General features: G+C 49.8%; 1 pseudogene; it reads left to right on the top strand.

The window, feature by feature from the left end:
- The first annotated feature begins 9,269 nt into the window (after window positions 1–9,269).
- On the top strand, window positions 9,270–10,555 carry LOC102135395 (THO complex subunit 4 pseudogene; annotated as a pseudogene).
- Window positions 10,556–11,956: the final 1,401 nt, after the last annotated feature.

The raw sequence follows: 11,956 nt of genomic DNA, 5'->3' as shown, positions 1-11,956 counted from the left end.
ATGGCGTGAACCCAGGAGGCGGAGCTTGCAGTGAGCCGAGATCGCGCCACTGCACTCCAGCCTGGGCAACAGCGTGAGACTCCGTCTCAAAAAAAAAAAAAAAAAAAAAAAAAAAAAGCCCCTCCTAAAACGCACACCAGCCTGGTCACCACCACCTAAAATTCTTCACCAGTGCTCCATCGCCAACAGCCAAACTTCATCCATTCACTCATAACCTTCATTTTTTTTTTTAAAATAATTTCTTCTCGCTACCCGATCTATGGTACACTTAATGGTTTCATCCAAAAATAGCCACAAAATCACAGATTTAGGGCCAGGCGTGGTGGCTCACACCTGTAATACCAGCACTTTGGGAGGCCAAGATGGGTGGATCACCTGAGGTCAGGAGTTCCAGACCAGCCTGGCCAACATGGTGAACCCCCCTCTCTACTAAAAATACAAAAATTAGCCAGGCATGGTGGTAGGCGCCTGTAGTCCCAGCTACTTGGGGGCTGAGGCAGGGGAATTGCTTGAACCAAGGAAGCGGAGGTTGCAGTGAGCCGAGACTGTGCCATTGCACTCCAGCCTGGGCAACAGAGGGAGATGTCATCTCAAAAAAAAAAAAAAAAAAAAAAAGTCACAGATTTAGTGCATTAGCTATGTTTTCCCCTATACCCATTAAAATAAACCCACCAGTATTAAAGGAAACCAGGCCAGTTCTGGTGGCTCGCAGCTATAATCCCAGCACTTTGGGAGGCTGAGGTGGGAAATCGCTTGAGCTCAGGAGTTTGAGACCAGCCTGGGCAACATAGTGAAATGCCATCTCTACCAAAAATTAAAAATTTGGCTGGGGCCGGGCACAGTGGCTCATGCCTGTAACCCCAGCACTTTGGGAGGCCGAAGCAGGTGGATCACCTGAGGTCAGGAGTTCAAGACCAGCCTGGCCAACATGGCGAAACCCCATCTCTACTAAAAATACGAAAAAAAATTAGCCGGGCATGGTGGCACACACCTATAATCCTAGCTTCTTGGGAGGCTGAGGCAGGGGAATCGCTTGAACCTGGGAGGTGGAGGTTGCAGTGAGTCGAGATCTCGCCATTGCACTCCAGCCTGGGCAACAGAGCAAGAAAAAAAAATTGGCAGGGCATGGTGGCACGTGCCTGTGGTCCCAGCTACTTGGGAGGCTGAGGCGGGAAGATTGTTTGAGCCCAGGAGATTGAGGCTGCAGTGAGCCATGTTTGCACCACTATGCTCCAGCCTGAGCAATAGAGTGAGACCCTGTCTCAATTTTTTAAAAATAATGAAAACATAAAGTAAACCAGGTGTGTGTGTGTGTGTGTGTGTGTGTGTGTGTGTGTGTGCGCGCACATGTGATGTCTGTCACAGAAGCTATCCATCCTCCATCCATATCCTCTTATCCTTCCCAATTCAGGGATGCTGGTCTGACCTCAATTGCCACCTTCTGGCTGGCTCAGTCCCCCAAGGCCAGGCTGACCTGGTGGGGAGGGGGACACAGGAATGCCACATGGGAGAGGCTGATACCAACACCAAGGATTATTAGCCAACACCTGGGCAGGTCTGGTTGACCAAGGTAAGGTGAAGCCAGGGTTACACTGGCAAATATTTAACAAACTGGCTCTGTGGGGACAAGTGTGATTGGCAGCGTTTGCCAATTGCCATGGTGTAAACCCTCCCACCATGGCTGAATTCAAGCTACCCAAACGATGTCTCTGAAAGTGGAGTTGGGAAGAGATGCTGACAATCCACTCTCCCAGGTTGGTGTGAGCCGGCTATGATATGATATACCGCCAGGTGGGGCCCAGGACATTGTCTTAGGGAGCTCCTGCTCTGTAAGTCCTGAAAGACACATGGAGAGAAGAGAATAACATTGAGGCCAGGCACGGTGGCTCACTCCTATAATCCCAGCACTTTGGGAGGCCGAGGCGGGTGGATCACTTGAGGTCTAGAGTTCAAGACCAGCCTGGCCAACATGGTAAAACCCCGTGTCTACTGAAAATACAAAAATTAGCCGGGTGTGGTGGTGCACACCTGTAATCCCAGCACTTTGGGAGGCTGAGGCGGGTGGATCACCTGAGGTCAGGAGTTTTAAACCAGCCCGGCAAACATGGTGAAACCCCATCTCTATTAAAAATTACAAAAATTAGCTGGGCATGTTGGTGGGTACCTGTAATCCTAGTTACTCGGGGGGCTGAGGCAGGAGAATCGCTGGAACCCAGGAGGCAGAGGTTGCAGTGAGCTGAGATCACACCAGTGCACTCCAGCCTGGGCAACAGAGCAAGACTCCGTCTCAAAAAAAAAGAAAAGAAAAATAGAAAAAAGAAAAAGAACGGTGTTGAGAAGGAGGTTGGAGGATCTTGACTAACCTGAGGCTCACTGAAAACAGATGTATGCAAGAGAAAGGAAGAGCTACAAGCATATGCACAAGATTCTTGCTGAGGATCCACAGCTGGGGAAGCCCAGAAGGCAGGGAATTCCAGGACAGAAGGGGGCCGGAAGCCCTAACCGTCCAGTGTTCCTGTCAATCCCTGAGACTAGGTGGCATGCCTCTCCTTGTAGGTAGAAATACCTCCTGACTGGAGGCCAAGAAGGGACCAGATTCTGCTAATCCACAAAATATGATGGTCAAGAACTTCACTAAAAGAAGAAGTGGGGCCAGACGCGATGGCTCAAGCCTATAATCCCAGCACTTTGGGAGGCCGAGACAGGCGGATCACGAAGTCAGGAGATCGAGACCATCCTGGCTAACACAGTGAAACCCTGTCTCTACTAAAAAATACAAAAAACTAGCCGGGCGACGTGGCAGGCACCTGTAGTCCCAGCTACTCGGGAGGCTGAGGCAGGAGAATGGCATGAACCTGGGAGGCGGAGCTTGCAGTGAGCTGAGATCCGGCCACTGCACTCCAGCCTGGGAAGCAGAGCGAGACTCCGTCTCAAAAAAAAACAAAAAAAAAAAAGAAGAAGTGAAAGGATTTCCTTCCTGAAGGACCCACACAGCTGGATTGCTTCCCTAAAACCAAAAAACCCTGGAGCCCTGCTTGCAGAGACCCAACCCCCTCACCACACTGCCGCAGGACACTGACGGTCTGAGGCTGGAGATGGACACACTCTGCCTACTTATTTGACCCCAACACTCATGGGGTCAGTTGGAATAGCCAGGAAACGTGTGCATCCGGGATCCCAAGAGACAGTGTGTGGGCCGGGCACGGTGGCTCTCACCTGTAATCCCAGCACTTTGGGAGGCCAAGGCGGGTGCATCACTTGAGGTCAGGAGTTCAAGACCAGCCTGGCCAACATGATGAAACCCCGCCTCTATTAAAAATACAAAAATTAGCCAGGCATGGTGGTGCGCCTGTAGTCCCAGATACTCAGGAGGCTGAGGCACAAGAATCGCTTGAACCCAGGAGGCAGAGGTTGCAGTGAGCCAAGCTCATGCCACTGCACTGCAGCCTGGGCAACAGAGTCTCCAAAAAAACAAAAAAAGAGAAGAGAGAGAGAGAGCATCTGGCAGAAAACAGGAAAGCCCTGTGCAGTGGAGAGCTGCCAGCTGCTGGAGCCAGGGCCCTGACTCTACCCTTTAGGAGGATATGAATTTGGACAGCACTTTCTTCCTCCATGCACTGGCACTAATGGTGCTTGCTTGCGACACCTTATTTTACTATTGGGAGATTGAATGAGACAGAGTCACAGGAGTACTTTGTTTTTTGAGACAGGGTTTTGCTTTGCCACATAATAACAGCTCACTGGCAGCTTCAGTCTCTCTGGGCTCAATTGATCCTTTCACCTCAACCTTCCAAGTAGCCGGGAATACAGGTACACGCCACCAAGCCCAGCTCATTTTTGCTTTTTTTTTTTTTTTTTTTTGTAGAGATGAGGTTTTGCCAAGTTGCCCAGGTGGATCTTGAACCCCCGGGCTCAAGCCATTTGCCTGCCTTGGCCTCCCAGGATGCTGGGATTACAGGCGTGAACCACCACACCCACCCCACACAGGAGCACTTTGCAAACTGCAAAGCATTGCAGAGAAATGAACAGTGAAATACAGGTGATGCCCCAGCCACCCACCCCACTGGAAATCAGCTTCTGTTCATTAGCTCAGCAGCTCAGGCCACAAAGGAAGTCTTTGGACAAGCTGGAAAGTCAGTCACCCAGTGAGTTTGGAAGCCTGGGGAAGGTAGAATCCCCAGGGAGCCCCACGGGGAGGCAGGAGACACCAAGACAGACAAAGGCACTGAGAGGGGAGATAGGAAGATTCTCAACACCAACCCTTTTGCGGCATCCGGGAGCATCTCTGCCCTCACAAGGCTTTTAACCTCGCCAGGAAGGCAAGGGGCACAGGACAGACCACTTTGCTCATCCTCTTCTCCAGAATGTCTGAGAAATGCCTAGTGATTCCTGCTTCCCCTGCCCTAGTCTCTCTCCCTGCTTTCTGCCACTATGGTCCACAGCCCTAAAGAATGACTCCTCCCAAGGAATGGTCTCCTTAGGAACACAGTCCCCAGAATGTGCCATCTCCAATTGGAGAACATCTATGTGACACGAGAGGTTCTGAGTATTTTGCAATTATTTTTTGTTGTTGTTATTGGAGACAGGGTCTCCCTCCATTGTCCAGGCTGGAGTGCATCTCAGCTCACCGCATCCTCCCCCTCCCAGCCTCCCAGGTCCAGGCAATTCTCATGTCTCAGCCTCCTGATTAGCTGGGATTACAGGCACACACCACCATACCTGGCTAATTTTTGTATTTTTAGTAGAGATGGGGTTTCATCATGTTGGCCAGTCTGGTCTCGAACTCCTGACCTCAAGTGATCCGCTCACCTTGGCCTCCCAAAGTGCTTGGATTACAGGCGTGAGTCACCACACACAGCCATATTTTGGAGTTCTTGAGAGGTCCACAGCTGAAAAATCTGAATGTGAGATTTTAAAAACTTTATTTGGGTCTTCCTTAATTTCTTTCAACAATGTTTTGTAGTTTTCATTATATAATTCTTTCACCTCCTTGGTTAAATTTATTCCTAGTTATTTTATAAGAGATATTGGTATGTATTTTTCTATTCTTGTGATATCTTTGTCTGCTTTTGGTATCAGGGTAATACTGTCCTCATAGAATGAGTTGGAAAATATTCTCTCCTCTTCTATGTTTTGGAAGAGTTGGTGAAGAATTGGTGGTTAATCCTTTGTTCTTTTTCGTTTTCTTTTTCTGGGACCGCAGGGGTACTCCACCATGCCTGGCTAATTTTTGCATTTTTAGTAGAGACAGGGTTTCATCATATTGCCTAGGCTGGTCTCAAACTCTTGAGCAAGAAGTCCTCTTTCCCTCTGCCTCATGCAGAGGTGCTTTTGCCTCTTTTCTGTTTTAGCTAGTCCTCAATCTGGTCCAAAGTTGGATTCCCTCCCTCTGGAGTTGAGTTTCACGTCCTACCTCAGCTGGATCATAAAGGAAAAAGTCATAGTGGCCAGGCGCGATGGCTCACACCTGTAATCCCAGCACTGTGGGAGGCTGAGGCGGGTGGATCACCTCAGGTCAGGAGTTTGAGACCAGCTTGGACAATATGGTGAAACCCCACCTCTACTAAAAATACAAAAATTAGCCTGGCGTGGTGGTGCACGCCTGTAAACCCAGCTACTCGGGAGGCTGAGGCAGGAGAATCGCTTCAACCTGCCAGGCAGGGGTTGCAGTGAGCCGAGATTGTGCCATTGCACTCTAGCCTAGGCAACAAGAGCAAAACTGTGTCTCAAAAAAAAAAAAAAAGTCATAGGAATCTGGAGGAATCCAAGTGCAGACTTCCTTATGCTCTCTCCCTCCCATAAAGGATCACATGGGCTGGGATTATAGGCATGTACCACCATGCTCGGCTAATTTTTGTATTTTTAGTAGACATGGGGTTTCACCATGTTGGCCAAGTTAGTCTCAAACTCCTGACCTCATGTGATCTTCCCGCCTTGGCCTCCCACAGTGCTGAGATTATAGGCGTGAGCCACCGCACCCGGCAAACGTTTTTACTTTTGACTTAAATTGTCATATATATTTTAAACAAATTAAGCGTGAAAAGATTGCCTTCATATTTGCTCATGTTTACTGTTTGTCATGTCCTTTCTTCTTTCCTGAAGATCTGGGTCTTCTTTATTTTGAGACAGGGTCTCACTCTGTCACCCAGGCTGGAGTAGGGTGACACAATCATAGCTTACTGCAGCTTTGACCTCCCCAGCTCAAGCCATCCTCCCACCTCAGCCTCCAAAGTAGCTGGGATTACAGGCACACACCACCACACCCAACTAATTTTTTAATTTTTTTGTAGAGATGGGGTCTGACTATGTTGCCCAGACTGGCCTCAAACTTCTAGGCTCAAGTGATCCTCCTTCCTTAGCTTCCCAAAGTGTTGGGATTACAGGCGTGAGCCACCATGCCCAGCAAAGTTCTTGACATGATAATGCTGTCCGGCCAGAACACGGGGTGGGGATCACTATGCCCATCTTACTGATGGACAAACCAAGGCCTAGAGAGAGTTAGCCACTTCCCCTCTCAACTAGTAAGAAGCAGAACTGGAATCAAAATCTAGGTCTATCAGCTGGGAGCGGTGGCTCCATCCCGTAATCACAGCACTTTGTGAGGCCAAGGTGAGCAGATTGCTTGAGCTCAGGAGTTCAAGACAAGCCTAGGCAACATGGTGAAACCTGATCTCTACTAAAAATACAAAATATTAGCCAGGTATGGTGGTGTGTGTCTGTATTCCTAGCTACTCAGGAGGCTGAGGTGGGAGGATTGCTTGAGCCCAGGAGATGGAGGCTGCAGTAAGACAAGACAGCAGCACTGCACTCCAGCCTGGGCGACAGAGGAAGACCTTGTATAGAAAGAAAGAGAGAGAGGCCAGGCGCGGTGGCTCAAGCCTGTAATCCCAGCACTTTGGGAGGCCGAGGCGGGTGGATCACGAGGTCAGGAGATCGAGACTATCCTGGCTAACATGGTGAAACCCCGTCTCTACTAAAAATACAAAAAAAAAAAAAAACTAGCCAGGCGTGGTGGCGGGTGCCTGTAGTCTCAGCTACTTGGGAGGCTGAGGCGGGAGAATGGCGTGAACCCGGGAGGTGGAGCTTGCAGTGAGCTGAGATCACGCCACTGCACTCCAGCCTGGGAGACACAGCGAGACTCCGTCTCAAAAAAAAAAAAAAAAAAAAAAAGAAAGAGAGAGAGAAAGAGAGAAAGAGAGGAAGGAAGGAAAGAAGGAAGGAAGGAAGGAAGGAAGGAAGGAAGGAAGGAAGGAAGGAAGGAAGGAAGGAAGGAAGGAAGGAAGGAAGGAAAGAAGGATGGATCTAGGAATCTAGGTCTATCAACTCTCAGTCCAGCATCTCCCTACGTGTCTCAAGAACTGCAAAATATGGCTGTGTGTGGTGGCTCATGCCTGTAATCCCAGCACTTTGGGAGGCTGAGGCGAGCAGAACTCTTCAGGTCAGGAGTTCGAGACCAGACTGGCCAACATGGTAAAATCCCATCTCTACTAAAAATAAAAAAAATTAGCCAAGTATGGTGGTGTGCGCCTGTAGTCCCAGCTACTTGGGAGGCTGAGGCGTGAGAATTGCTTGGACCTGGGAGGCTGGGAGAGGGAGGTTACAGTGAGCTGAGATAGTGCCATTGCATTCCAGCCTGGGCAACAAAGCGAGACCCTGTCTCAAAAAAAAAAAAAAAAAGGAAGGAAGGAAGGAAGGAACGAACGAACGAAGAAGGAAGGAAGGGAGGGAAAAGAAAAGAAAGAAATGCAAAATAGTCAGAACTCATGTCATATAGATGTTCTCCAATTGGAGCTGGCACATTCTGGGGACTGTGTTCCTAAGGAGACCATTCCTTGGGAGGAGTCATTCTTTAGGGCTGTGGACCATAGTGGCAGAAAGCAGGGAGAGAGACTAGGGCAGGGGAAGCAGGAATCACTAGGCATTTCTCAGACATTCTGGAGAAGAGGATGAGCAAAGTGGTCTGTCCTGTGCCCCTTGCCTTCCTGGCGAGGTTAAAAGCCTTGTGAGGGCAGAGACGCTCCCGGATGCTGCAGAAGGGTTGGTGTTGAGAATCTTCCTATCTCCCCTCTCAGTGCCTTTGTCTGTCTTGGTGTCTCCTGCCTCCCCGTGGGGCTCCCTGGGGATTCTACCTTCCCCAGGCTTCCAAACTCACTGGGCGACTGACTTTCCAGCTTGTCCAAAGACTTCCTTTGTGGCCTGAGCTGCTGAGCTAATGAACAGAAGCTGATTTCCAGTGGGGTTGGGTGGCTGGGGCATCACCCGTATTTCACTGTTCATTTCTCTGCAATGCTTTGCAGTTTGCAAAGTGCTCCTGTGTGGGGTGGGTGTGGTGGTTCACGCCTGTAATCCCAGCATCCTGGGAGGCCAAGGCAGGCAAATGGCTTGAGCCCGGGGGTTCAATATCCACCTGGGCAACATGGCAAAACCTCATCGCTACAAAAAAAAAAAAAAAAAGCAAAAATGAGCTGGGCGTGGTGGCGTGTGCCTGTAGTCCCAGCTACTTGGAAGGTTGAGGTGGAAGGATCAACTGAGCCTGGAGAGATTGAGGCTGCCAGTGAGCTGTTATCACGTGGCTGCACTCCAGTTGGGGTGACAGAGCGAAACTCTGTCTCAAAAAACAAAGTGCTCCTGTGACTCTGTCTCTTTCAAGTCTCCCAATAGTAAAATAAGGTGTTGCAAGCAAGCACCTTAGTGCCAGTGCATGGAAGAAGAAAGTGCTGTCCAAATTCATATCCTCCCAAACGGTAGAATCTGGGCCCTGGCTCCAGCAGCCGGAAGCTGCTCTCCACCACACAGGGTTTTCCTGCCATGCACTCTCTCTCTCTTTCTCTTTCTCTCTCTCTCTCTCTCTGTCTCTTTCTCTCTCTCTCTCTCCCTTTGTTTTTTTTTTTTTTTTTTTTGAGACAGAGTCTCACTCTGTTGCCCAGGCTACAGTGCAGTGTCATGATCTTGGCTCACTGAAACCTCCACCTCCCGGGTTCAAGTGATTCTCCTGCCTCAGCCTCCCGAGTAGTGGGACTGTAGGTGCCCCACTACACCTGGCTAATTTTTGTATTTTTAGTAGAGACAGGGTTTCATCATGTTGGCCAAGCTGGTCTTGAACTCCTGACCTCAAGTGATCCACCTACCTTGGCCTCCCAAAGTGCTGGGATTACAGGCGAGAGCCACTGTGCCCGGCCCACACATCTGTCTCTTGGGACCCCGAATGCACACGTTTCCTGGCTATTCCAACTGCCCCCATGAGTGTTGGGGTCAAATAAGTGGGCAGAATGTGTCCATCTCCAGCCTCAGGCCATCAGTGTCTTGTGGCAGTGTGGTGAGGGGGCTGGTGTCCGCAAGCAGGGCTCCAGGGTTTTTTGGTCTTAGGGAAGCAATCCAGCTGTGTGGGTCCTTCAGGAAGGAAATCCTTTCACTTCTTCTTTTAGTGAAGTTCTTGACCACCAGATTTTGTGGATTAGCAAAATCTGGTCCTTTCTTGGCCTCTAATCAGGAGGTATCTTTTTTTTTTTTTAATTTATTATTATTTTTTTAAACAGAGTTTTGCTCTTTGCTGCTCAGGCTGGAGCACAATGGCACGATCTCAGCTCACGGCAACCTCTGCCTCATGGGTTCAAGCGATTCTCCTGCCTCAGCCTCCCACGTAGCTGGGATTACAGCCACCTGCCACCATGCCCCGTTAATTTTTGTATTTTTAGTAGAGACAGGGTTTCCCCATGTTGGCCAGGCTGGTCTCGAACTCCTGACCTCAGGCGATCCACCACCCTCGGCCTCCCAAAGTGCTGGGATTACAGGCGTGAGCCACCATGCCCGGCTAAACTTTGTATTTTTGGTAGAGACGGGGTTTCGCCATGTTGGTCAGGCTGGTCTAGAAATCTCGACCTCAGGTGATCCGCCTGCCTGGGTCTCCTAAAGTGCTGGGATTATAGGCGTGAGCCACAGCGCCTGGCCCAGGAGTTATTTCTACAAGGAGAAGGATGACGCCTCGTCTCGGGGCATGACAGGAAAACCGGGTGGTTAGGGCTTCCTGCCCCCTTCTGTCCTGGGACTCCCTGCCTTCTGGGCCTCGCCAGCTGCGGACCAGCGGGTGGTGCCGGCGTGGAGACGGGTGGGAAACTGCTGGTGTCCAATCTAGATTTTGGAGTGTCAGACGCCGACATTCGGGAACTCCTTGCAGAATCCGGAACGCTGAAGAAGACGGCTGTGCACTATAATCGCTCTGGCCGCCCCTTAGGATCAGCAGACATGCACTTTGAGCGGAAGGCACACGCCCTGAAAGCCATGAAGCAGTGCCACGGCGCCCCTCTGGCTGGCTGCCCCGTGAACATTCAGCTTGTCACATCACAGATCGAAACACAGCAGACACCTGCACAGAGCGTAAACAGAGGTGGCATGACTAGAAACCGTGAGGCTGGAGGTTTTGGTGGTAGCGGAGGCACCCGGGGAGGCACCCATGGAGGCGCCCAGGAAAGAGACAGAGGCGCCGGCAGGAATTCAAAGCAGCAGCTTTTCGGCAGAGGAGGGGGACGCCTATAATGCGAGAATGGACACCAGTTAAGCAGACCAGCAAATCTGTGTGCGCAAGAGCATGCGAAACAGGACCCAGGGTCTCCTCTTGCTGCATGGTGGGGAGGCGGTGGCTGCGGCTGTGAGACCAGTGATGGATTTGTTTATGTTTTAAAATAGGATTTTAAAACTCATGTAAAGGTTTCTTTCTTTCTTCTTTTTTCTTTTCTTTTCTCTTTTCTTTTCTTTCTCTTTTTTCTGAAACAGAAAAAAAAATCCCACGTTCCCGTGTTGAAAGATTGAAATACCGTTGACAATAGTCCCCAAATGACCCACAGATTTAACACAACCCCTAGCAAAATCTCAACTGGTTTCTTTGCAGAAATTGACAAGCGACTCTAAAATTCATATGGAAATTCAAAGGACCCAGATTTCAAAACTTAATACAAAACTACAATAATCAAGACAGCTTGATCCTGGCATACGGATGGACACATAGATCAATGGAATAGAATTGACGGTCTAGAAAAAAACCCTCACATTTACAGTCAGTTGATTTTTGACAACAATGCCAAGGCCATTCAATGGGGAAAGAAGTATTTTCAACAGATGGTGCTAGAATGATTGAATATCCACCCGCAAAAGAAAGAAGTGCAACTACTACCACATACCATATACAAAAACTAACTTGGCTAGGCGCGCTGGCTCATGCCTGTAATCCTAGCACTTTGGAAGGCCAAGGTGGGAGGATTGCTTGAGGCCAAGAGTTCAAGACCAACCTGGCCAACATGGCGAGCCTTCAATTATCTCGGCCGGGTGCGGTGGCTCACGCTTGTAATCCCAGCACTTTGGGAGGCCGAGGCGGGCGGATCACAAGGTCAGGAGATCGAGACCATCCTGGCTAACACGGTGAAATCCCGTCTCTACTAAAAATACAAAAAATTAGCCAGGCATGGTGGCGGGCGCCTGTAGTCCCAGCTACTGGGGAAGCTGAGGCAGGAGAATGACGTGAACCTGGGAGGCGGAGCTTGTAGTGAGCTGAGATCCTGCCACTGCACTCTAGCTTGGGCCACAGAGCCAGACTCCATCTCAAAAAAAAAAAAAAAGGCCGGGCGCGGTGGCTCAAGCCTGTAATCCCAGCACTTTGGGAGGCCGAGACGGGCGGATCACAAGGTCAGGAGATGGAGACCATCCTGGCTAACATGGTGAAACCCCGTCTCTACTAAAAATACAAAAAAAACTAGCTGGGCGAGGTGGCGGGCGCCTGTAGTCCCAGCTACTTGGGAGGCTGAGGCAGGAGAATGGCGTAAACCCGGGAGGCGGAGCTTGCAGTGAGCTGAGATCCGGCCACTGCACTCCAGCCTGGGCGACAGAGCGAGACTCTGTCTCAAAAAAAAAAAAAAAAAAAAAAAAAAAAAAAAAAAAATTTAACGCAACATGGATCAAATACCTA

This window comes from Macaca fascicularis, chromosome 3 (genome assembly GCF_037993035.2).
Source record: "Macaca fascicularis isolate 582-1 chromosome 3, T2T-MFA8v1.1".
Classification (NCBI taxonomy): Eukaryota; Metazoa; Chordata; class Mammalia; order Primates; family Cercopithecidae; genus Macaca; species Macaca fascicularis.
Note: the sequence above shows the minus strand (reverse complement) of the source record. Positions and strands in the feature narration are given on the sequence as shown.